The 13758-nt window shown below is 44.3% G+C and overlaps 1 pseudogene; it reads right to left on the bottom strand.

Annotated features, from left to right (window-relative positions):
• Positions 1-9443: 9443 nt before the first annotated feature.
• On the bottom strand, positions 9444-13095 carry LOC120227878 (annotated as a pseudogene).
• Between the last annotated feature and the right edge of the window lie 663 nt (positions 13096-13758).

Raw genomic sequence — 13758 nt, 5'->3', positions numbered from 1 at the left:
GAAACGGATCCCATTCACAATTGCACAAAAAACCATAAAATACGTAGGAATAAACCTAACCAAGGATACAAGAGATCTGTATGATGAAAACTTTAGAAAACTTATGAAGGAAATTGAAGAAGACACAAAGAAATGGAAAAACATTCCGTGCTCATGGATTGGAAGAATAAATATAGTTAAGATGCCATTACTACCCAAAGCAAGCTACACATTCAATGCAATTCCAATCAAAATTGCACCAGTATACTTCTCAAAACTAGAACAAACTATCCTAAAACTTGTATGGAACCACCAAAGACCCCGAATAGCCAAAGAAATACTGAAAAATAAAACCAAAACGGGAGGTATCACCATCCCAGACTTTAACCTCTACTACAAAGCTGTCATCATCAAGACAGTATGATATTGGCACAAAAAGAGACACACAGACCAATAGAACAGAATTGAGAACTCAGAAGTGGACCCAAAAGTATACAGCCAACTAATCTTTGACAAAGCAGGAAAGAAAATCCAATGGAAAAAAGACAGCCTCTTTAACAGATGGTGTTGGGACAACTGGACAGCAACATGCAGAAGAATGAAACTAGATCATTTTCTCACACCATGCACAAAAATAAACTCAAAATGGATAAAGGACCTGAACGTGAGACGGGAAACTATCAACACCCTAAAGAAGAAAGCAGGAAACAACGTCTTTGACCTCCACCGCAGCAATCTCTTACTTGACACATCTCCAAAAGCAAGGGAATCAAGAGCAAAAATAAACGATTGGAACCTCATCAAGATTAAAAGCTTCTGCACGGCAAAGGAAACAACACACAAAACTAATAGGCAACCAACGGAATGGGAAAAGATAGTTGCAAACGACATATCAGATAAAGGGTTAATATCCAAAATCTATAAGGAACTCACCAAACTCCACACCCGAAAAACAAAAAACCCAGTGAAGAAATGGGCAGAAGATATGAACAGACACTTCTCCAAAGAGGACATCCAGATGGCCAACAAACACATGAAACGATGCTCCGCATCCCTCCTCATCAGGGAAATAGAAATCAAAACCACACTGAGATACCACCTCACGCCAGTCAGAGTGGCTAAAATGAGCAAATCAGAGAACTCTAGATGCTGGTGAGGATGTGGAGAAACGGGCACCCTCTTACACTGTTAGTGGGAACGTAAACTGGTGCAGCCCCTCTGGAAAACAGTGTGGAGGTTCCTCAGGAAACTTACAATAGAAGTCCCCTATGACCCAGCAATAGCACTGCTAGGAATTTACCCAAGGGATACAGAAATGCTGATGCATAGGAGCACATGTACCCCAATGTTCATAGCAGCACTCTCATCCATAGCTAAAACATGGAAAGAGCCTAAGTGTCCATCCACTGATTAATGGATCAAGAAGATGTGGTTTATCTATACGGTGGAATACTACATGGCAATGAGAAAGAATGAAATCTGGCCATGTGTAGCAACATGGATGGACCTTGAGGGTGTTAAGCTGAGTGAAATAAGTCAGGCAGAGAAGTACAAATATCATATGTTTGCACGTATAGGAGGATTAGGAGGAACTTAACAGAGGACCAAGGGGGAGAAGAAGGGGGGAAATGGTGGGGGAAAGGGCGAGAGGCAAACCATGAGAGACTCTTGAATGCTGACAAAAACTGAGGACTGATGGATATGGGGGGGAAGGGGGGGATGGGCATGGAAGAGGGCACTTGTGGGGATGAACACTGGGTGTTATGTGGAAATTAATTTGACAATAAACTATTTGTATTTAAAAAAATATATGGAAACAAATGAAAATGAAAATACAACAATCCAAATTCTATGGGATGCGGCAAAGGCAGTCCTAAGAGGAAAGCACATTGCATTCCAGGCCTATTTCACGAAACTAGAAAAAGCACAAGTGCAAAATCTGACAGCACACCTACAGGAATTAGAAGAGCAACAAGAGCACCCCAAACCCGGTAGAAGAAGAGAAATAGTAAATTCAGAGCAGAAATAAACAACATAGAAAAAGAAACAGTTGAAAAGATCAATGAAACCAAGGGTTGGTTTTTTGAAAAAATAAACAAAATTGACAAACCTCCAGCCAGGCTTCTCAAAAAGAAAAAGAGAGCACTCAAACAGACAAAATATTGAATGAAAATGGACTTATTACAACCAACCCCTCAGCAATCATCAGGGAATACTTTAAAAAATTATATGCCAACAAATTGGACAACTTAGAAGAAATGGGGAAATTCCTAAACACACACACACACTACAAAAATTTCCATGGGAAGGGATAGAAAATCTAAACAGACCCATTACTAGTGAAGAAATCAAATCAGTTATTCAAAATCTCCGAACAAAGAAGAGGCCTGGCCCAGATGGCTTCCCTGGGGAATTCTACCGGACATTTAAAACAAAATTAATACCCATTCTTCTCAAGTTATTCCAAAAAATAGAAATCGAAGGGAAACTTCCAGATTCTTTTTATGAAGCCAGCATCACTCTGATTCCCAAGCCAGACAGAGACCCAGCAAAAAAAGAGAATATAGGCCAATATCCTTGATGAATATGGATGCAAAAATCCTCAACAAGATACTTTCAAATTGAATCCAACAGCACATAAAAAGAATTATCCACCAAGATCAAGTGGGATTCATTCCTGGGTTACAGGCCTGGCTCAATATTCACAAATCAATCAACGTGATACATCACATCAACAAAAGAAAAGATAAAAACCATAATTTCCTGTCGATAGATGCAGAAAAAGCATTCGACAAGATACAGCATCCTTTCTTAATAAAGTCCCTTGAGAAAGTCGGGATAGAAGGAACTTGCTTAAACATCATAAAAGCCATCTATGAGAAGTTCTCAGTTAACATCATCCTCAACGAGGAAAAACTGAGAGCTTTCCCCGTGAGATCAGGAACACGACAGGGATGTCCACTCTCACCGCTCTTGTTTAACATAGTTCTTGAAGTCCTAGCATTGGCCATCAGACAACAAAAGGAAATAAAAGGCATCAGAATCAGCAAAGAAAAAGTAAAACTTTCACTTTTTGCAGACAACATGATACTCTACAGACTCCCAACATGACTCCAACTCTACAAAACCCAACAGACTCCGCCAGAAACCCCCTAGAACTGATCCATGAATTCAGCTAAGTTGCAGGGTACAAAATCAACGTACAGAAATCAGTTGCATTTTTATACACCAACAATGAAGCAACAGAAAGAGAAATTAAGAAACTGATCCCATTCACAATTGCACAAAAAACCATAAAATACGTAGGAATAAACCTAACCAAGGATACAAGAGATCTGTATGATGAAAACTTATGAAGGAAATTGAAGAAGACACAAAGAAATGGAAAAACATTCCATGCTCATGGATAGGAAGAATAAATATAGTTAAGATGTCATTACTACCTAAAGCACTCTACACATTCAATGCAATCCCAATCAAAATTGCAGCAGCATACTTCTCAAAACTAGAACAAACTATCCGAAAATTTTGTAAGGAACCACAAAAGACCAAGAATAGCCAAAGTCATATTGAAGAACAAAACCCAAACGGGAGGCATCACCATCCCAGGCTACAGCCTCTACTACAAAGCTGTCATCATCAAGACAGTATGGTATTGGCACAAAAACAAACACATAGACCAATGGAATAGAATAGAGAACTCAGAATTGGACCCAAAAATGTACAGCCAACTAATCCTTGACAAAGCAGGAAAGAGTATCCAATGGAAAAAACACAGCCTCTTTAACAGATGGTGTTGGGAGAATTGGACAGCAACATGCAGAAGAACGAAAGTAGAGAATTTTCTCACACCATACACAAAAATAAACTCACAATGGACAAAGGACCTGAATGTGAGACAGGACAATCGAAACCCTGGAGGAGAAAGCAGGAAAAGACATCCTTGACCTCCACCACAGCAATTTCTTACTTCACACATTCCCAAAGGCAAGGGACTCAAGAGCAAAAATGAACTATTGGGACCCCATCAAGATTAAAAGGTTCTGCACGGGAAAGGAAACAACCCACAAAACTAATAGGCAACCAACGGAATGAGAAAAGATAGTTGCAAATGACATATCAGATAAAGGGCTAGTATCCAAAATCTATAAGAAACTCACCAAACTCCACATCCAAAAAACAAACAATCCAGTGAAGAAATGGGCAGAAGATATGAACACACACTTTTCCAAAGAGGACATCCAGATGGCCAACAGACACATGAAACGATGCTCAGCATCCCTCCTCATCAGGGAAATACAAATCAAAACCACACTGAGATACCACCTAGGAGGATTAGGAGGAACTTAACAGAGGATCGTGGGGAGAAGGGGAAAAATAGTGGGGAAGAGAGAGGGAGGCAAACATTGAGAGACTCATGAATGCCAAGAACAAACTGAGGGCTGATGGGGGTGGGAGAAAGGGGAAGAGTGGTGATGGGCATGGAGGAGGGCACTTGTGGGCATGAGCACTGAATGTTATATGGAAACCAACTTGACAATAAACTACTTAAAAAATTAAAAACAATCATGATTACAAAAAAAGAAAAAGAAATGTAGTGCAAATACAATTCTATGGAATGCTGCACTTTACATGTTCTACTTTTGGAGAAATATGAATTTAAAATTCATGTATGCTGCTGTGATTTCAGAGGTGATTTGTTTCAAAACTGGCCAAATCCCCAGTGTCCAAATATACAGCTAATCAGAGGGCATCTATGTCACAAGTCTTGGAGATTATGTAAAAGCTGATATAAACATCCATGTGCAGAGTTTGGAATACTTTCATATGTGGTGATTAAAAACAAAGCTTCTATGGAAAGTCACATGCAGGATTTTCTCTTGACAGAATTTTTGTTTGTCTCTCATTTTCTAATCTGAGGCTTGATTGAGAAGCTCAGAACCCAATAAGATGTTTTGTTTATTGAAAGATCAAAAGACTGTAAATGAATATAACCAGAAAGAAAGGAAACTGTCCCAGTTCAAAAGAAAAAGGACTTTCTGGTTACTGAAAGATCATTTGTCTATAAATAGGCTACTCTGTGTGACTTTGAGGACAGAAGGGAAAGGAGAAGCCTCAGCTGCAGGCTGTGCCCTTGGCTGGAACTGGGCCTAGGCATCATCAGAGGAATAAGTGGAATCACAGTCTAAGCTGAGCAGGCAGTCCCAGGGCTGTTCATGCTCTTGGCAAATGAGAAAGAATGTTTTTATCTCACTTCCTCACAGCTCTGGAGCACTGTGTGAGCTCTGGGATTTCTGTCCCGGGATGACCAGTAGTAATCAGCCTCATCCTTAACTTGGAGCCCAGTGATTGTCAGAGAACCAGAGCTGCCAGATTTGGAGCCAGAGAATCGATCAGAGACCCCTGAAGGTCTATTGCTATTAGCATAGACGAGGAGTTTTCAGGGCTGTTCCTGAGAGCTGTTGGTACCAGCTCACATATTCAACATTCATTAATGTTGGAGATGCTTCCAGTGCAGGAGATGGTGGTCCTCTGGCCCTGTGCCCCAGACAGTGAGGACAGCTGAGTCAGCACAGACTGAGCCCAGGATCCTGGAAAGGGGAGAAACACACACAAGGTGATGCTGGAGTCTAGACACAAGAGGAAGAAGCAGGGCCCAAGTGTCCTCCCAGGACCACTTCCCCTGTCCCCATGTCTAGTCACCTATGCACTGAGCAAGGAGGGTGAGGAGAAGAGGAGACCAGGCCATGGTGGAGGTCATCACTGATCCTGCCTTCTGTGGCCCCACAGCTGAACAGACCTCTCCTGATCTCTGCCTTCCCCTCTTCATCCTCTGAGAGAGGGAGGGCTCGTCCGTGCAAATGAGATCCCCAGCTCTTTGACCTATCACTGGGCCTGGACCAGGTCCCTCTTCCCGAGGATGTCAGGGAGGTAGCTAGGGGAGAGGGGCCAGCAAAGACAGAGGTCACAGACATGCACCCTGAACCTGGGGCAATAACAGTGCCAGGTGGCACGTCTCAGCTATGATCACCCATGACCCCTCAGAAACAGGAATCAAGTGCCCCTAGTGTGCAAACACACACTGTTGTGGAACATGGTGACCAGAGCCCACTAGACACAGCTCCATCCTCTGCCCTGCTCTGACCACATTAGGTGACATAAGGTTACATAAGGGCTAGGCCAGATGCCCCCTTAGGTGGCCTCTGATCACTTCAGGGAAGACTTTATGCCCTACTCAGACTCCTCAGGGTGAGACTGTTCATGGCTCGCTGGGCCAGTCATGTGTCAGGCTTGAGCTGGTGTCTTTATATAATCTCCTCTTACATCAGGATCAAATCCAGAGCAGTGACAGACCCCCCAAGTGATTCCTTCTGTGCAGGACACTGGATCTTACCTCCTATGTGATTCTCCCTGGTTTCCACAGCACTGAGGATATGGGGAGCGCTCCTCTCCAGGTTGTGGGGAGAAGCCCTCATGTGTATTCCCAGAGGAGTTACTCACTGAACATCTTTATCATCTGTCACTATTTCCACCTACTTGAAACAACAGTTCTCCACACACAGAGGACAGTGGTTCCCTCATAGCCTCTGTTCTCTCAGTCCCAGACACAGTCTATAGGAGATGTGCCAAGTGAGGCAGTGAGCAGTGTGTGTGGCACTGGCCTCAGAACACAAAGGGGAAACCTTCCAGATGTTCCAAGAGAGAAGGAATGGCAGCTGTAGATGTTCTTAAGGGGATCCTGTGACAGAGATTATGTATTAGTTATCATTAGTCAGCCATGCACATAAAATGGTTGCATGCTATTTTATACAAAATTCACCTCATTAAAACGGATTAAATCTCAATGCTAACATCATTGTGAAAATGCAAGTAAAATGCTAGTATACTTTTCACAGACCTGTGCTTATTTCAGGGAGAATATGGGTAGAAATTGTGATTAAAATCATCAGTGGAACAACAATGGAAGGAGATGACTTCCATTCTCAGTTCTGTAACAGTTTAGAAACTTTCAATAAAATATGTTGATCTTTCAATCTAGCTCCTAATATATTTTTCTAGTCATAAGTTTTGTATCCTGGGTCTCAGCCTGGAAGGAGAAGGGCCCAACATTGTTCCCAGTGATAATCCCTGAAGGACCTGTTCCTGTGAACCTCAGAGCCATCCCAGTGATGGAATTTCCCAAGCAGACAGAGCTTCCAGGTCGGAGGGATTTGGGGTCAGACTCATCTCTGGAATGACACAGCTGTAGTTCCTGTGCCTTGTGTTCAGCATGTTCAGGAGAGAGCAATTGTCCATTCAGCCACGTGTGACTAATGAATGGATTAGTGTTCCACAAAGCTAATAGGCTAAGAAGTTTTGGTTAAATGCCATATATCTGAGTGGTGGAGAGTGGGAGATAATGGGAGTGTATCCCTGAGGTGGGCATCTCTGTTGCCTAGTTGGGGACAGAGGAATTTTCAGCAGAGATCCAGCCTGGCCAGAGGCGTCACTGAGGTGACTGAGGGAGTGACAGTCAAGCCGTGGGAGCACAGCAAGCAGAAAGGGTGTGTCACAGGTCGTCACTGGCCTTGAGCACCTTGAGAGCAGCAGACTATGGCTGCTGTGCCAAAATTGATAAACTGATCAGCCTGAGGCACTAACTGGAGCCCAGAGGTGCTCAGACCCTGAACTGCCTACAGGGAGAGAGACTTGCCCTGGGGTTCCTGAGCATCACCCTTGTCCCAAGAGAACATGTGTTCAGGGCCTATCACGGCTGCCCTGGTGACAGGGCTCAGTCATACTCGATGTCTCTGGTGATGCCTGCTGAAGGGGATTGCTTTCTGAAGATGATGACACTGAGGACAGCTAGGGGAACACAGGCTGACCCTGACTTCTGGAGGGACAGAGAAGCCTGAAAACGAAACAGTCCATGACAGTCAACATTCAGAGAGAGGAGAAAGCTATGTGTATATGTTTGTGGCCAAAATGAGGCCAAGTTGCCCCTTGTCTTGCTTGTAGCTTGTCCACACTCTCAGGTCAGGTTGTCCAATAAAATCTACCCATGTAGCTGATTCTCTGTTAAAATGGCCAAAATCCTGGATTCTGTATTAAAAGAGTAAGTGTCTGTAAGATCTTTCCCCTGGAGGAAGCTTTATTTAGGCAGTAAGGATTTCCTTGGGAGCAGACCTGATAACAATTGACTGGACAGAAGTCCAGGTCATCTTGAGTGATAGGAAACCTGGCAGTGTTTATCTCTGCAGATACATGCCTGACAGCCGTGGAAACTTCAGGTGTCAGAGAGAATAGGACAGGGGATGAGCACATAGTCCCCTCCTTCCTGCCCCACACCACAGCCATGCCACACAGCCCATTGGGTCTCCAGGTGTCTACGGGGAGTGACCAGAAGATAGTGCTGCCATTTTTGGGAAAAGGCCTAAGGCTTATTAAGCTTTAAGCTTAGCCTATTAAGCTAAGACACCAGAGAAAAAGGTTTCTTTGGTGGATCTACTTTCTAGAGAGTTCTTAGCAAACAGAATCTGGGACATAAGAAAAATGATCATATTTCTTGAAATGTGCAGGTGACCCTTCTTCCATAAATTCCTCCCAGACCTGCCATGCATAGCACATCAGCCAATTATGAATGAGGAGCAAAAATCAATGGAATGTATGTGCAAGTACTAAAAGGCTGGATGAACACATTACTTTAGAAATAAATGCAATAATTTCATTATCATATTAAAGAGATTGAGTGGGAGTGTGGGCCACAGAAAACCAGAGCATGGGAGTGAGAACAGGAAGGGAATATGAGGGGATTTCATGCAGCTCTATTTTCTGCCCATTTTCCTCCATAAGGATGGGCCCTGGAGATAGGAAACTACAGCAAGATCACTTCTAGTTTCCTCTGAAATCCTAAGGTGGAGATGGAGGTCAAACCTGAACAGCCAGAGGGAGAGACTGAAGGTGTGAGGGACACGGGAAGAGAGGGGAAAGGAGGAGGGAAGGTGTGGGGGGTGTTGTCATGGAGTCTGTAGGATCTGGTGCAGGCTCACATGTAGCTGGTTCAGAAAGAGGGGAGGCTGTGTCTATGACCAGGGTTATTGTCAATATATCAGCTGTGGGTACGTCAGTAGCGATACAAGGTCACATTTTATGAGAGCAGATGGTGACACTGATGTGTGCAGGAATGTTCACCTGGCACCATGTTCAGGTGCAGACACAGTATTTATTCCTGGGCATCTTATCCAGACCCCATGGGGATGTGCAGCTGGACTTTGATGCCCCACCTGTCAGTGTATTCCCAGGATGCTCAATTTTCTCTCACATTATATTCACACACGAGCGTTTCTATTCTCCCTGTTTTAGGAAAGATCCTTCTGCAGATGACTCCACCTGCATGTGTCTCCAGGTAAGTTTCCTACTGAGAAGGTGCTTAGAATCATGATCTTTGTGCCCAGGTGTTTTCTCTCGCTTCCTCCTTATCTGAGTCACTGTGAGTAATGATAACTGCTCCTACTGCCATGAGCTATAGCACAGTAGTTAACCCTGTCCTCAGGCCATAGCCCAGAGATGAGCAGAAGCCCTGCATTGACCCAGGCATCTTTGGACCCAGAGAAGTGGCTGGGGACCCCGGAATCCTGGTGCTTGTTGAGGTCTGTGTGGTAGTTCAGGAGCTGCCACACTGGAGGGGGATCCCTGACTTTCTGTGGAACCAGCCTACAACATAGCTGCCAACACTGAAGCCACCGCTCAGGGTGCAGGGGAGTCTGGCTGATGATCCTGGAGACCCGGAGAGGGAGGGCGGCTGGGTCAGCACAGGCTGGGACAGGGAACCTGCAAACACAGGCGCTCATGGGTGATTGGGCAAGGGCATGGGCAGATGTCCACACGCTTCTAACAGAGTGTCTGACAGAAGCTGGAGGGCTGTCCTGTGGCCCTAAGGCCTATACCTACCTATGAAGTGAGACAGGAGCATGAGAAGGACAGGAGTCCAGGCTATGGCAGCCACAGTCTCTGGTTGCCATTTGTGGATGAGCCATCCTAGGCTTCATTTTCTCCTCCACCCCCAGCCACAGAAGGGGCTGTTGATACAAACTATGTCCATCCAGTGACAGCTCAGCCCTTTCCTCAGACCTGGTGCTGCCGAGCAGCTCTCTCTCTCTCTCTCTGAAACACACACACACACACACACACACACACACACACACACACACACACTGAGGAAGATCAGGTTGGTGTCTCCCCTGAGGAGAATCTTTCAAAGAACCTGCTGAAACAACACACAGGACCCCCTCAGGACACTCTGCCAGGCCAAATGGGATAATTGCTGAGTCCCCATCAGGGCGCATCTTACCTAGCTCTCAGGTCCAGACTCCTTTGAATGCTTCTCATCTTTGAGCACTTAGGTGGGGGTGGGGGGCATCTCACAGTGCCACTGGCTGGTCACAGAGTACGACCTCATCATGACACAAAGCCCTGAGAGCCCATTGGATGCTGTGCCTGACTATGTCTGATTTCTAGATAATATGATCCTTTACGTTTGCCAATTACACTGTAGTGTCTCATTCTCAGAAGGAGCCCTGGTCTATGGGAATGTAAAGACAAGGTAAAGATGTACATACAGAATGTGAAATTAATAAAAGGAAAAACTCCTTTGAAAGGACCCATATGTACCACGTCAGATACCACATACTAGGAGATAGTAGATGTTTATTGTTTTTTTTTTGTTTGACAGCCCTTTAAGAGTTCTTCAGAGTCAGTATAGAATAGATTATATCCAGGGAATAAAAATGCTCAGTGACATTTCAAATGATGGAAATTTAGGATAAATTCCACCAGGTACATAATGGTTTTATAACATTTGTAGATTCAATTAGAGATGGTGATGTCAGTAAATTAATAAATTCACTATACTTAAAATTTACCAGTGAATTATGTACTATTTTTCTCTATTTTAGGAATTTAAGTTTATCTACATAAAGTGTATGTTTTTATTCATAATTATGTCATATATTATTTGTTGGGATTTTGTCCAAAGTTTAGAATTTACTCCTATTGTCATGTTCTCAACTTAATTTTTTATTGGTTATTTTCAGTTTCCTAGAGTGATCAATACATATTTATGATCCTACTGCATATATTTTGAATTCCTGGGTGGCCTAGGGCAGAAACTCACATTTCTGCTCAGTGTACTCTAGATAAATGTCCCCAGATTTGCAGGATCTTTGGTAAATAATCCAATATCTTAAGAAAATAATCAAGAACCAAATCACTAGCTTCGTTTAGGCACTCTCTCCTCCCAACATCCAGAGAGAACATTCACAAAGTCAATCAATGGCTTAAAATCCTTCAAGCCTTCCTAGTTTCTTAGGCATAAGGCATAACACAGTAGCCCCACTGAGATGCCCTTTCATGTTGTGGTCACGCCAACCAGCACACCCACTTGCAGCTCCTGCCCTAGACCTCAGTTCTCTGCCCTCACCACCCCTGTGTCTTTGGATCCCCTGAGCTCCTGCATCTTCCATATCCTCCACACCAGCCACTTTGTCTGTTGAGTGCAGGTCAGGGTGCAAACACACATGCTAGAACATTTGACTGTCTCTTACTAGCAGGGCTCACACATCATGACTGGTGGGGAGAGACAATTACAATAAATATGTATTGTAGACATACATATGGTGCAGTGCAATACATATGGCTGCCATCATGGTCCCATGTACAAGAGTGACCCTACCATAAGTACAATCATTGCACATCACACATACACGCCCCCCCTCCTTCCTCTACCTCCTGTCCCTCACCGACCTTTTTACCACCTCTAGATTCTAGCCCCTTCTAAAATGTAATACAATTACAATTTGCTACTATATTGAATGTAGTCTTTTCTATCTTCTTGTTTTGGGAGAAATATGTATTCAAAATTCATGTATGTTACTGTGACTTCACAGGTCATTTGTTTTAAAACTGACTAATATCCCAGTATACAAACATACAAACTGTTGGATGACATCTGTGTCACATCATGTCTTGAGGGTTATATAAATAGCTGTATAAACATCCACATGCAGAGTTCTCAGTGCTGTCACAGTGATGATAAAAGTATAGACATTCACGTGCAGGATGTTGTTTGGACAGAAATTTGGTTTTAGTTGCACCTTTTCTCATTTGTAGTTTGGCACTTTTTATGTATTCCCCACAAATATCAGAATATAATCAAAATATTCTTGTTAAAAGTTACCTTGTTAAAGTTAAACAAATAATCATCCCAAATGCAAGGAGAGCTGACATGTCCATCAAACACAGCAGGGACAGTGCTGAGGCCCCATGAGAGTTTAGAGCCTGAGAAAATGTTTCATTTATTGAAAGATCAGAAAACAATAAATGAATATTAACCAGAATAGAAGAAAACTGTCCCAGCTCATGAGGACAAAGGCTTTCTGGTTCCATAAAGACAATTTGTCTATGAATGGGATGCTCTGAGTGACTCTGAGGGCAGAAGAAAGAGGAGAAGCCTCACTTCTGGATGATGCCCCTGGATGGAGGTGAGCCCAGGGCATCAGCAACTGAATGGGCAGAATCACAGGTTAAGCTGAGTAGGCAGCTACTGGTCTGTTTCCCCCTTTGCAAATGAGAAAGATGGTTTTTGTCTCACTTTCCCACAGCCTTGGAGCACTGTGGTACCCTTGAGAGTGCTGTCCCATGCTGAGCAGTAATAATCAACCTCATCCTCAGCCTGGAGCCCTCTTATGGACAAGGAGGCTGAGTTACCAGACTGGAGCCAGAGAATCAATCTGGGAACCCAGAGAGTCGATTGTTATTTCCATAGATTATGTTTTGGGTCCTGTTTCTGAGGTATGTTGGTACCAGTCATCATGATCACCACAACTGATGTCAGAAATGCTTCCGGTGCAGGAGATGGTGACCATCTGGCCCAGGGCCCCGGACACTGATGGTGGCTGAGTCAGCACATACTAGGCCAAGGATCCTGGAAAGGGGAGAGACATAGAGAGGGTGATGCTAGGGTCTGGACACAAGAGGAGGAAGTGCGGCCCAAGTGTCCCACCAGGATCTGTTTCCCTGTCCCCACATCCAGTCACCTGTGCAGTGAACAAGGAGAATGAGGAGAGGGGACCAGGTCATGGTGCAGACCATCACTGGTCCTTCCTTCTGCCACCCCACAACTGAGCAGATCTCTCCTAACCTCTTCCTTCTCATCTTTATCCTTTGAGAGAGGGTGGGTCCATCCATGCAAACGAGACCTCCAGTGCTCAGACCTGTCATTGACCCTGGGTAAGGTCTTTCTTCTTGAGGATGTCAGGGTTTCAGCAGGGGAGGGGCTGTGCTGGGTCAGGAGGTGGGGAGGTCACAGCTATGAGACCTGAGCCTAGGGCCCAAGCAGGGCCAGGTGCCAGGCCCCAGGTCTAATCTCCCCTGAGCCTCAGTGAGGGGCCCTGTGTGCCCCCTAGTGTCCAGAGGGAAAGATCATCCTGTGACAGGGTGATCACAACCCATGAGATACAGCTCCTGCCTCCGTGTTGCTCTATCCACTAACCCTGCATTAGGACCAGAATAAGTGTCCCTTTATGTGGCCTCCCATTACCTCAGGGCAGAGTTTTGCTTTACTCAGATTCCTCAGGGTGAGACTGGTCACGGTTTCCTCTCTGATCATAGGTCAGGACTGAGATGATATCTCTAAACAAACACCTCTTATTTCAGGATCAAATCCAGAGCAGTGACAGGTTTCCACGAACCTATGGTCCCTTATGTACAGGACACTGGGTCTTTCCTCCTATATTATCCTAC

Source organism: Hyaena hyaena, unplaced genomic scaffold, assembly GCF_003009895.1.
Source record: "Hyaena hyaena isolate Hyena2069 unplaced genomic scaffold, ASM300989v1 scaffold_19, whole genome shotgun sequence".
In the NCBI taxonomy this organism is placed as follows: domain Eukaryota; kingdom Metazoa; phylum Chordata; class Mammalia; order Carnivora; family Hyaenidae; genus Hyaena; species Hyaena hyaena.
Note: the sequence above shows the minus strand (reverse complement) of the source record. Positions and strands in the feature narration are given on the sequence as shown.